This window comes from Suncus etruscus, chromosome 13 (genome assembly GCF_024139225.1).
Source record: "Suncus etruscus isolate mSunEtr1 chromosome 13, mSunEtr1.pri.cur, whole genome shotgun sequence".
NCBI lineage: Eukaryota > Metazoa > Chordata > Mammalia > Eulipotyphla > Soricidae > Suncus > Suncus etruscus.
Genome location: NC_064860.1, coordinates 7874005 through 7886535, shown reverse-complemented (window position 1 = coordinate 7886535; position 12531 = coordinate 7874005). Strand labels below are relative to the sequence as shown.

General features: G+C 35.3%; 1 protein-coding gene across 1 annotated transcript in view; it reads left to right on the top strand.

Moving 5' to 3' along the window:
* AGMO (alkylglycerol monooxygenase) overlaps positions 1-12531 on the top strand; it is a 355078-nt gene that overhangs the window by 149584 nt on the left and 192963 nt on the right. The gene's annotated exons all lie outside the window — the stretch shown is intronic.

Here is a 12531-nt window from a genome sequence, read left to right as displayed (position 1 = left end):
ATCCATCACCAGTGTTGATCAATAGATTCCCATATCCTCCATCTCACCTCAGCCTACCATCAAACATCTTTTTTAACACTGATTGTTAAAGTTTGGGTCTCATGATTATCCATCTTGTTAACACTATGGTTTGGTTATATAGTTTTCTCCTTCCTAACACCACCATCTACCTCAATCCCCTTGACCACTAAGCTTTATGCCTAAATCATTAGTTTAAAGTAATGTCCTGGAAATCTACTAGCAGCTGATTTATTGTGTAAGAAAAACCTTTGTCTGCCTACTTTAAGGAGAAACATCTGTTCACTTTTATTTCTCTTTACTGAATATATATTGCAAAGTTTATAAGAAGCAATGAGACCAGTTGGTCTCAATTAAATCAAACAATTTTTGAAGTATTAAGTACCAACGCACTTTAATATTATAGTTAATAAATATCTTCCTGTATTACAGTTATTAAATATTTTTTCAAACCTTGTTGAAATAATTTTAATTCAAAAGTATAGTATAATTATAAATACATAACTTAATCTTTGCAAATGTTTATATATTATAAGGCAATACTATATAATAATAAACATAACTGTTAGTAAATAACTATATTACCATACTTTTAAATGTATAGCTAATATATTTTTATGGAACTCTAAAATATTACTGCCTAAAGAATCTATTATAGCAGTTTAATTCTAACTCTAAATTTAATTTTGTATTTTACATTTTATAAAAGATTATTATAAATATATAGTTGCTTTTGTTTCACCTAAAAACAATAAACCTGTATAATTAATTCGCTTTTCTGTAGTATCTCAAATTGTCAGTCGTGGATATCTACCAATAGATCCTTAATCAGTTGATTGGTTTATGAACTAGTACATGGATCTGGTTATATAACCAGAGTCACAGACATGGAAAAAAAAAACTTTACTTACACACCTGAGAACAAATTTAAGCATTTGGTATTTATTGGGAGCCTTTTGAAGTTTTGTGGGAAGCACATTTGACAGGTGTGGTAACTGGTGGAACAATGCTGCAAATCCCAGCTCTTTTAAAGTTGCCAAATCACAATGTCACAAAGTATGCAATTTCATTAATCTGCAGTATTTCATGTTTCTGATTTCCTTGAAATAAAATGATTGTTAGCATGGTTTTGGACATATTTGGCATTTTTTGAAAGTCTGTCAAGAAATACTATTGCATTTTGCGGTAGTTAACATATATTAAGCAGTCAATACTACAAGCATCTGAAGGTGTTGTTGAGGCCACGTCTACCTATAGAAATCAAAGACCAAGTTTGTTTGAATCAGGTAAAGAATGATGATTTACATAGGGTGATGGTAAAGGAATGCTGCATATTTTTAGTAGTTCTGCATCAGGTCATGCATCATCTTATGTGTGTAGAATAATGGTGCTAAAGTTTTTTCTCTAACTTTTGCAACCATCCTTTTCTGAGAGATCCATTGGCTTGGGCTCTATCTCTGGGGAATGAACAGCTACTTGTGAAAAATTGTTTTCAGGCTCAGACCCTCTTTTAGACTCTAAAGAAATGCCTTAGGACATCTTGCTTGTGATATACTTTTAAATTTAGAAGTAATTGTATCATGTATACAAACATCAGTTGAGCTAAACAAGACATGAAAATGCAGTTTCTTGAATCAAAGAGACCTTGAAACTTTAATCTACTTATATTGCAGTAAAAATGATTTTTAAGATTTATTTTGGGGAGAAATTTAATTAACGTTATTGTAGACAGCATATAATTATTTATTTACAAAAATGAAATCATTCAGAAAGCATATTCAAAGGATTTTCTTTTTGTTTTTTGGGCCACACCCATGATGCTTACTCCTGGCTTAGTCCTGGCTGTGTGCTCAGAAATTGCTCCTGATTGGGGATCATATGGAATGCCAGGGGATAGAACGGCAGACTGTCTGAGGTTAACATAAGCATAGAAAGTGCCTTAATGCTTGCACAAATGAAAAGGCCCTCAAAAGATTTTTATAATAGTAAATGTTTCTTAATAAAAGATATCTAAGACAAATAACTGATTCAGACACAAGATGACATTTAAATATATATTTTTATAATTTCATTCCCCGACATTTTCAAATTCTTTGTAAATTAAGAAATGAAAAGAAAAGGAGAAAGAAAATAAAAAATGGCTTTTAATCTATAAAGAAAGATTCCAATATTAACATTAACATCTGAATTTCTTTAAACCTCTTCGGCACTATTTAATTTAGATTTCAGACTTGGGTTTTTATTTGGATATAACAATAGGAAAGTCAGATTTCTCAGTAAATGTGTTGGCCTAAGAGCTCCCTGCATGCATCTGAAAGTTTGATTTTTATGGTTAGGTTCTTTCTGCAGTCAGCCATACTTTGTTGCTTACCAGGAGACAGATCCTCCCTTAAGAAAGAGCTTATCAGGCTTAAAGGCCAAGAAAGACTGAGTGAATGAAAACTGGCTACCAGATCTGCCCAGGCAGAAAGGTAGATCCTTTCTTTGTCTGTGAAGAAAGGTGGGAGGGGTCTGCCCCTGCTGTGAGTGAGATTACCAACTGGGAGAGACTGAGGGGACCTGTCACCTTTGCAGGTTTCTCTACTCTTCTGTCTACTGAAACTCTCCTGAGAGGGCCAAGATGGGCCCAGCAAAATCACTGGAGTCCCTGAGGCCCAGAAAGGAGATTCCCAGGAAGAATCAACAATCAAAGACCTCATCACAGAAAAACTCACAGAGCTAAAGACTGTATGCAATCAAATCCTGCATGCCAAAAGATTACCAACTAAAAGAGACCAAAAGAAAATCACACCAACATACATCCTAGTCACAATAATGAATCCTACAGATAGAGATAGAATACTGGGAAATGGGAAAATTGTATTCATAAATAAATGGGAAAATTACATTGAATAGAGCATCCTTAATATTTACAGTAGACACATCACAGGAAACTCTCAAGGCCAGAAGACAGTGGTGGGTTATTGTGACAAGACTGAATGAAATAGATGCTTCACCTAGAATACTGCACCCAACCCAATTCACATTCTGGTTTGAGGGAAGGATACATAGCTTCACAGGTAAGCAACAGCTCATAGACTTTACAGATGCAAAACTAGCCTTAAAGGAAAAATTGAAAGGTCTACTTTAAGATAGACAGACCAACAGACACCCCAAACTTATACACAAAGATGACATTAAATTCCATGACAATCATCTCCCTCGATGGATTAAATAGACCAACTAAGAGATACAGAGTGGCAAAATGGATTAAAAAGTTGAATCCAACCATCTGCTGCCTACAAGAAACACACCTGAATAATTAGAACAAACATAGATTCAGAATCAAAGGCTGCAAACATGGGGTGACCATATTAATATCACATCACACAAACTTCAGACTCAGAAAACTTGTAAGGGACAAAGATGGACACTTCATTGGAGTGTCATTACTCCATCCCCAGAAACTGGATACACATTCTTCTCCAATGTTCATGAGTCATTCTCCAGGATAGACCACATGCTGGCATATGAGACATACCTCCATAAAATCGGGAGGATAGAACTTTTGCAGGCTACCTTTGCTGACCACAAGTCTCTGAAATTAGATATGAACTACAAGGGGACACAGAAGAAGAACTTTAACAACTGGAAATTAAACACCATGCTACTGAACAAACAGTGGATCTGAGATGAAATTAAAGAGGAAATCAAAACACTTTCCTGGAACAAATGACAATGAAGACACAAACTTTCAGAATCTATGGGACACAACAAAAGTGGTACTAAGAGGAAAATTTATAGTTTTGCAAGCACACATCAGGAAGGAAGAAGGGGCATACCTGAATAGCTTAATGGCACAGCATATAATATTAGAAAATGATCAACAAAAGAAACAAAAATTAGGGAAACAGAAGGAAATAACAAAGCTTAGAGCAGAAACCAAGGTCTACCTACTTCTCTCTTTTCAGGACTTATCCTGGTCAAAAACTCAGGAACACTGCTTTTGGTGATCAGGAGAACATATGTGGTGCCGACTATTGGGACAGCTGTGTGCAAGGCAAATATCTTACTTGTGGAACCTCATCCACCTCTCCAATCTCATTTTCTTATATATATCAATCATTAATTCTTGGAAATATGGCAATGATAATTTATCACTGTTTCAGAATCATAGAGTCTTTCAAGAAAAGGCACCAAATGTCAATATAAATTTGAAAGTCATACATTTGGGACTTAATATATTTCTTCAGGGCCGAAGAGATAGCATGGATGTAAGGCATTTGCCTCTCATGCAGAAGATCAGTGGATTGAATCCCGGCGTCCCATATATCCCCTGAGCCTACCAGGAGCGATTTCTGAGCGTACAGCCAGGAGTAACTCCTGAGCACTGCCCGGTGTGACCAAAAAGCAAAAGACAAAACAAAACAAAAAGAATATTTCTTCAAGAAAAGTGTCAAAACTTATGAAAATGACTGAGTATCAGAAATCATCTTTCTTGAGGCAAGGTGATAGCACAGCTGTAGGGCATTTGCCTTGTACTTGGCCAATCCAGCGCAGAACTGGGTTTGATCCCTGAAATCCCCTATGGTCCCCCAGCCTGCCAGAAATGATTTCTTTCTGAGCCCAGAGCCAGGAGTAACCACTGAGCAGTGCTGAGTGGCCACTCAGTAAGCAGGCCACTGAATGGACCCAAAACAAAGCAAAACAAAACAAACAAACACACACACACACACACACACAAAGAAAACTTCTTTTTAACTGATTAATACATTTATGGTGCTATCATATTAGTCAAAATATATGTTGTACTAGAGAAGAGCTAAAGGAGACCAAGAAAATACTTGGTCCATAACAAAAACTTAAAAGATGTACTATAGACAGTCAAGTACCTCTGAAATTCGATGTTGAACCACTAATACACAATCGGATTACATTTAGGCAGAAGATATTTAGGAATAATGAGATCATAATCTTTTTTTTTTTAATTTCTTGTCTTCAAAACCATAAAAATTCAATATATTTATTTAATCCTCTTAGTGGTTTTTAATTGACCTGTACTTATGATTAAGCATAAGATGATAAAAACCAGAATAAAAAATATCATGTGGTTACAGGATAAATTGTTAAGAAAAAAAAAGTGAGAGGACAGAGAAATACATGTCAACTTTTCAGAAAGTAGTTTTACAATAGGAGAAGACCATTGTCCATAAGACAGAAGTTCCATATAGACTGGTCTATAGGATCAGATTTCTATAGGAAATTTTATAATCTATAAGGAATCTATTAGGAAATGTTCTCCAACATTTATCTCTAAAGGACGAGTATTAGAAAATAATTAAAAAGAACAGTATATATAGAGGGTAAATCTAATATAGCTTATTCCCAAAAGTATCTAGTAGTAAGATAATTCAAATGTATGTTTGAAAATTCATAAATATTTGATGATTAATGAATGAAGATGCCTCAACTGAAATGGTGAATGGAATCAGAAAGTAGTAAGCACATATCGTATTAGTGAGTCAATATTTTACAATTGTGTTTTATATTTTCTGTGCTTGATTTTTAAATATGAACTACTTAATGTCTCAGGTAGTCACTTTCTCTTAACTAAAGTTAATGTTGCAGATTCTTTTCTCAAAAGATTTCAGTCAATAATGTAGAATGTTAGATTAAAATGAAGTAAAATATCGACTCCTTGGCTGATAGTTATACATGTTCCTCTTTCTTTCTGTCAACTTAATGGGCATTTTTAAAAAAGGCATTTGAAATTTAACAACTTAGAAGGAACACATTCAGCACTTACTTAAGTTCATTTTTCCAGGAAAAATTAAGAGTTCTTCAAAATGTAAACTGAGGCCAATACAAATAAAATGCAAACTAACTTACCTAGCACTTTTCTTCCTGAATGAGGAATAATATAAGTGACAACAGCCTTTAATATAATTTATTATAAACAAAAATCCTTCAAAATTGTTTACTATATCAACATAGCCTCGTCTTATTTTTTTTAATTTGAACATTTTTTGCCCTATAGCATGTCTTCGTCAGAAAATAACTCCATGAAGCACCTTATGATCCAAGTAGTACTAATTCCTCCAGATTGTTTTATTTCTAAACTATAAATATTGCTTTTCTTCACTCCTTAGTGAGGAAATTCAGCTACCTAAATATTATATTTTTACTGAAGTACAAACTGCCTAACCAGATAGGAAAACATTTGACCATGAATAAATGAGCATTCCCAAAGATTTTCAAAGTGTGAAAATAGATAGGCAAACACATATCCTAAAAACACTGCTTTCTCTTGCTTCCCTGTAGAGAAATAGTGGCTAATATGGTAGCCCCAGACATCTGCCTAAGTAATTGAGTACGGCCTTGATAGCACAGTAAAACTAGTGGGGGATGTAATTAAGATTTTACTTTTAAATTTTATCACCCAATGGTCTCCGATAGAAATTTATTTATAAATGTTCAGTTTCAGTTTTTTTTATAAGGAAAAATGAAGTGTAAAAATCAATGAGTTCAAAACAGGAAGGTAAGTAAGTTTAAGAGGTGGAACACAGTAGTCATGAATTTTTTATGTCTTCTAAAATTTTATAGGAGGAATTGCTAGATTTTGATACAGAAATTTTTATTCATATATGTCCGATTACCATGACACTAAAGTTACACATAGACATAGTTTAATTAACTGTTACTGAATTGTGAATTATATTGTTCTTTACAGTTCCATTGTTTTCATCTTTCTAAATACCTAATAGTACTAGTATCTATAATTTATGAACCCAGTAAATACATACCAAATAAATTAATTCACATAAGTTCCTTTATTTCAGTTTGTTAGTTGAAGGAGATAAAAGATGATTCTCTAGAGCATTTTCAAGCAAGAAAGGAGGCTTAAAATTCAACAATCAACTATGTAAACCACTGTACTTTAAATTCTTAGAAAATAATAAAAAAAAAGAGTTTATTTAGTCATATGCAATCTGAATTCATCTTCTTTTGGGGGGCACACCTGGTGATGCTCAGGAGTTACTCCTGGCTCTGTGCTTAGAAATCACTTCTAATAGGCTCAAAAAACCATATGACTCAGGTCAGCTATTTGCAAGGTCAACACCCTACCAGGTCCAGCCCCTGCAGTCTGATTTCTTTCAAGAGATTGTAACTTTAGTGTTCAAACTACTTTAACAAATCTAAATTTCAGTAAGAAAATTTAATTTTTCATTAATCGAGGCTTGATTCTCTCTATACAATAGCCTCTACTCTCCCTGAAAATATTAGTACAAAATTGACAGTGGCATGATTGTCAGAAACTGTTTTCTTGTGGACATTTTTTTTTGGTAAGCAAAACATTTTGGAGAAAAATAAAAAGGAAAGTGGAGTTGTTTTAAGGAGTCAATGGAACTCTTTGCAGTATAGCACCATTGGCCTAAGAAGTATATATCTTTACTAAAGGATAGTTTTCACTTGTAGCCTGAAAAAGGAAGTCACTCTCTCTTTTACTATTTCTTCCTCTTCCTCTCTCCCTCCCTTCCCCATCTCCATCTCCCTCTCTCTTCTTTGCTGCATAACTCCCACTCCCTTTCCTCCATCTCTACTTTGGAATCACTCCTGGTATGGCTTTGGAACTATATGTATCAGGAATCAAATGCAAGCAGGCTGCTGTAAAGGTCTGTGTTATCTTCTACATTCTGTACTATCTCTCCAGTCTCAGATTGTTTCTCATAGATAATCCTAGTGCCAATTAAAAGAGTCAAAGTTCAGATATCTGTATTATGCAAAAGTTCTTGGAAACATAAATATACCAGAGAACGATGATTTATTATATTTATATATCATATTGTTCTCCTTTGTAGTGATCAAATCTAAAAGGTTTCATACAGGCAAAACATATGCTTTACCCATGCACTTCATCCCTAGTCCCGGAAATGGTTTTAACTTTTAATTTAATTGAAGAGACCACTGCTCTATTAATTTTATTCAGGAATTCTGGGGCCCATTTTATTTATTTTTTCTCCTAAAAACTAGTAATGTCCATTAAAAAATCAATGTACAATAATTTTTTTGCTTTAGGTACATATGCAGCTTTATTTTTATTAATTTTAGTAATATAAAAGAGTTTTATTTAAAGAAAATTAATGAATTCTGAAGAATGCGTTAAGAATCGGAGACAAAGGGAATGAGAGAGAAATTTTCAAGACTGAAAAAGCAAAGTGGAGAAAGTGTGAGTGCTGCTTTGTGTGTTTGTCTCTGTCCTGTCTCCTAAACCTCTTGGAAGTGGGTCAAAAATGGCCCAGAAAATTCGCTCTCCCATGGGCTCATTCAAGGGGCCAGAACACCAAGGGACTGCTTCCTAAAGTGAAAACCGGCTATAATCAGTACTTCACAGAAGGCAGGTCTCCTATTTGTGATGTCAGGCTGGGAAAATCTATGCCGGCCAAGTGGGGCCCAACTGTGAGAAACTGTGAGGGCTGCCTGTGTGTGTTTGTCTCCTGTACTGTCTCTTAAACCTCTTGGGAGTGGGCCGAAAAGAGCCCAGAAAATTCACTCTCCCGGAGGATCCAGAAGAGCACTTAGCTCCGCTATGCTACAGGGCCATGCGCTCTTTCTAAGGAAAGAACACCACTGCAACAAGAAGAAAAATCACACTAAGAACTGAGCTGGATCACTGAAGCCCAACATCTCTCTCTGGACTGTCTTCTTTGCTGTGTGCTTGCACCTAAGATTTCAACCTGTGTGAGGCTTCATCAACAGAGGGAATGCCTTCCTGGAGGCAAGTTGACCCACCCAGAAAGGGCAGAGCCAGAGGAGCATGGCCGCACACATCATTTAGCCAATGAATACCACCACAACACATAGAAAAATTCACAATACAAGTGTGACAATAGGAAAACAACACAGGCCAGCATCAGATATAGAGAATGAAGATGACAATTCTGATGACCAGAAAACAGCCAACCACCTAATCAATCTCTCACATAAAGAGTTTAGAAAGAAATATGGAAGATGCTCAAAGAACTCAAAGAAACCATGGATCAAGTTGAACAGAACACTAATAATAACTAAGAAAATATAAAGACAGAAATCACAAAACTCCAAACTGAAATAAGAGGTCAAATAACAGGCCTGAAAAGCTCAGTAAACGAATTGAATGGCAAAATGGAAATGCTTTCCAACAGGTGAACAGAAGCTGAGAATAGAATTGGTGCTGTGAAAGATGAGATAAATAACAAGGCCATACAGCAGAAGAGAATGGAAAAACAAAACTTAAAGCAAATGAACAGACAATGGAAAAATTAGTCAAAGAATGGGAACAGATGAAAATAGAAGTCTATGATATGTTCAACAAAAACAACTAAAGAATCATTGGAGTCCCAGAGACCCAGGAGAAAATTTCCAGGAAGAATCAATGGTCAAGAACATCATTAAAGAGAAACTTCCAGAGCTAAAGAAAAAAATGCAATCAAATCCTGCATGCCCAAAGAGTACCAACTAAAAGAGACCCCAGAAAAAAAAAACATCAAGACACATCCTAGTCAAAACAACGAATCCCACAGATAGAGACAGAATTTTGAGAGCAGCAAGATCAAAAAGGAAAATTACATTCAAGAGAACATCCTTGAGATTTACAGCAGACCTTTCACCAGAAACACTCAAGGCCAGAAAGCAGTTGTGGGACAGAGTGACAAAACTCAATGAAATAAATGCTTTGCCTAGAATACTGTACCCAGCAAAACACACTTTCAGGTTTGACGGAATAATACATGGTTTCACAGAAAACAAGAGCTCAGAAACTTTACAGACTCAAAACCAGTCTTAAGAAATAAACTGATAGACCTAATTTAGGACAAGAATGACCAAAAGATGCACCAAATTTTGATATAAAGATGGCATTAAATCCCAGGACAATTCTTTCTCTCAATGTCAATGGACTAAATGCACCATTTAAGAGACACAGAGTGGTTAAATGGATCAAAAAAGACAATCCAACATTCTGCTGCCTACAAGAAATGCACCTGATTAGTCAGAATAAACATTGACTCAAAATACAAGGCTGGAGGAAAATTATCCAAGCAAACAACAGCCATAAAAAAGCTGGAGTGGCCATACTAATATCACATGATGCAAACTTTACACTCAGGAAAGTTGTAAGGGACAAATATGGACATTTTGTATTAATCAAGGGATTTGTACAGCAGGAAGAAATCACTCTCCTAAACATATATGCACTGAATGAGTACCAGCAAAATATTTAATACAATTGTTGACAAATCTGAAAAATAATATCAATAAAAACACAATAATTGTTGAGAACCTCAACATGATTTGTCAATACTGGATAGGTCAACCAGAATGAAACCCAACAAGAATATACTAGACCTGAGAATTGAAATGGAAGAAAGAGGCCTAGTAGATATAAATGGGACACTCCATCCCCAGAAACATGGTACATGTATTTCTCCAACGTACATAGGACTTTCTCCAGGATAGACAACATGCTGGCACATAAAACATACTTCCATAATATCAAGAAGATAGAAAATTTTCAGGCTACCTTTGTTGACCACAAGGCTCTAAAATTATATGTGAATTCCAAAGGGACACAGAAGAAAAACTTTAGCACCTGGAAGTTAAACAGCCTCATACTGCATAAACAGTGTTTCCAAGATGAAATCAAAGAGGAAATCAAAACTTTCCTGGAAACAAATGATAATAAAGACACAAACTATCAGAACTTATGGGACATAGCAAAAGCAATACTGAGTGTGTGGAAGCACACATCAGGAAGGAAGAAGGGACCTACCAGAATAGCTTAATGATGCAACTCATAGAATTAAAAAATTATCAACAAAAGAAACCAAAAGTAGGGAGACAAAAGAAAATAAAAAATCTGAGAGCAGAAATAAATGAAGTGGAAACCCAAAAAAGATTCCAAAAAATCAACGAATGCAGAAGTTGGTTCTTCGAAAAAATAAACAAGATTTATAGACCTCTGGCAAAACTAACAAAAAAGAGAGAGAAAGCAAATTGATAACTCGAATTAGGAATGAAAAAGAAGAAATCACTACTGATATGGAGGAGAGTCAAAGGGTAATCATAAACTACTTTCAGAAACTCTGTGCCACTAAAAATTACACCTGGAAGAAATGGATAAATTCTTGGATTCTTATAGTCTTCCATGGTGAATGTAGAGGATGTAGCATATCTAAACACCCCATCACTATTGATGAAATTAAAACGGTAATCAAATATCGGCCCACACAAACTCAAATATCTTGGAATCAACTTGACTAAAAATGTGAAGGACCTATACAAAGAAAACTATAAAACTCTGCTCCAAGAAATAAGGGAGGACAGGTGGAAATGGAAACACATAACCTGCTCAAGGATTGGCAGGATTAACATAATCAAAATGGCAATACTCACCAAAGCATTGTACAGATTTAATGTGATCCCTCTAAAGATATCCGTGACATTCTTCATAGAAGTGGATCTGGCACTTTTAAAATTTATTTGGAATAGTAAACACCCTAGAATAGCTAAAGCAATCATTGGGAAAAAGTATATGAGAGGAATTAATTTCCCCAACTTTAAACTTTACTACAAAGCAATAGTTATCAAAACAGCATGGTATTGGAATAAAGACAGGCCCTCAGATCAGTGGAATAGACTTGAATACTCAGAGAATGTTCACCAGATGTAAATTCACCTAATTTTTGATAAAGGAGCAAGATATCCTAAATGGAGCAAAGAAAGCCTCTTCAACAATTGGTGTTGCCAAAACTGGCTAGCCACTTGCAAAAAATTGATCTTAGACCCCCCAGTTAACATCATGTATGAAGGCAAAATCCAATTGAATTAACGACCTCGATATCAGACCTGGAACCATAAGATATATAGAACTACACGTAGGCAAAACACTCCAGGACATTGAGACTACAGGCATATTCAAGGAGGAAACTGCACTCTCCAAGCAAGTGAAAGCAGAGATTAACAGATGGGAATATATTAAGCTCAGAAGTTCTGCACCTCAAAGGAAATAGCACCCAGGTCACAAAAGCCACCCACTGAGTAGGAGAAACTATTCACTCTATACCCATCTGATGAGGGGCTAATCTCCAAAGTATACAAGGCACTGACAGAACTTCACCAGAAAAAAAAAAAAACATCTAATCCTATCAAAAATTGGGGAAAAGAAATTGACAGACACTTTGATAAAGAAGAAATACAAATGGCCAAAAGACAGATGAAAAAATGCTCCACATCACTAATCATCAGGGAGATGCAAATAAATACAACTATGAGGTACCACCTCACGCCACAGAGATTGGCACATATCACAAAGAAAGAAAACAAACAGTGTTGGTGGGGATGTGGAGAGAAAGAAACTCTTATCCTCTGTGGTGGTGATGCCATCTAGTTCAACCTTTATGGAAAGTGATATGGAGATTCCTCCAAAAATTGGAAATTGAGCTCCCCTAAGATCCAGCTATACCACTTCTAGGAATATACCCTAGGAACACAAAAATA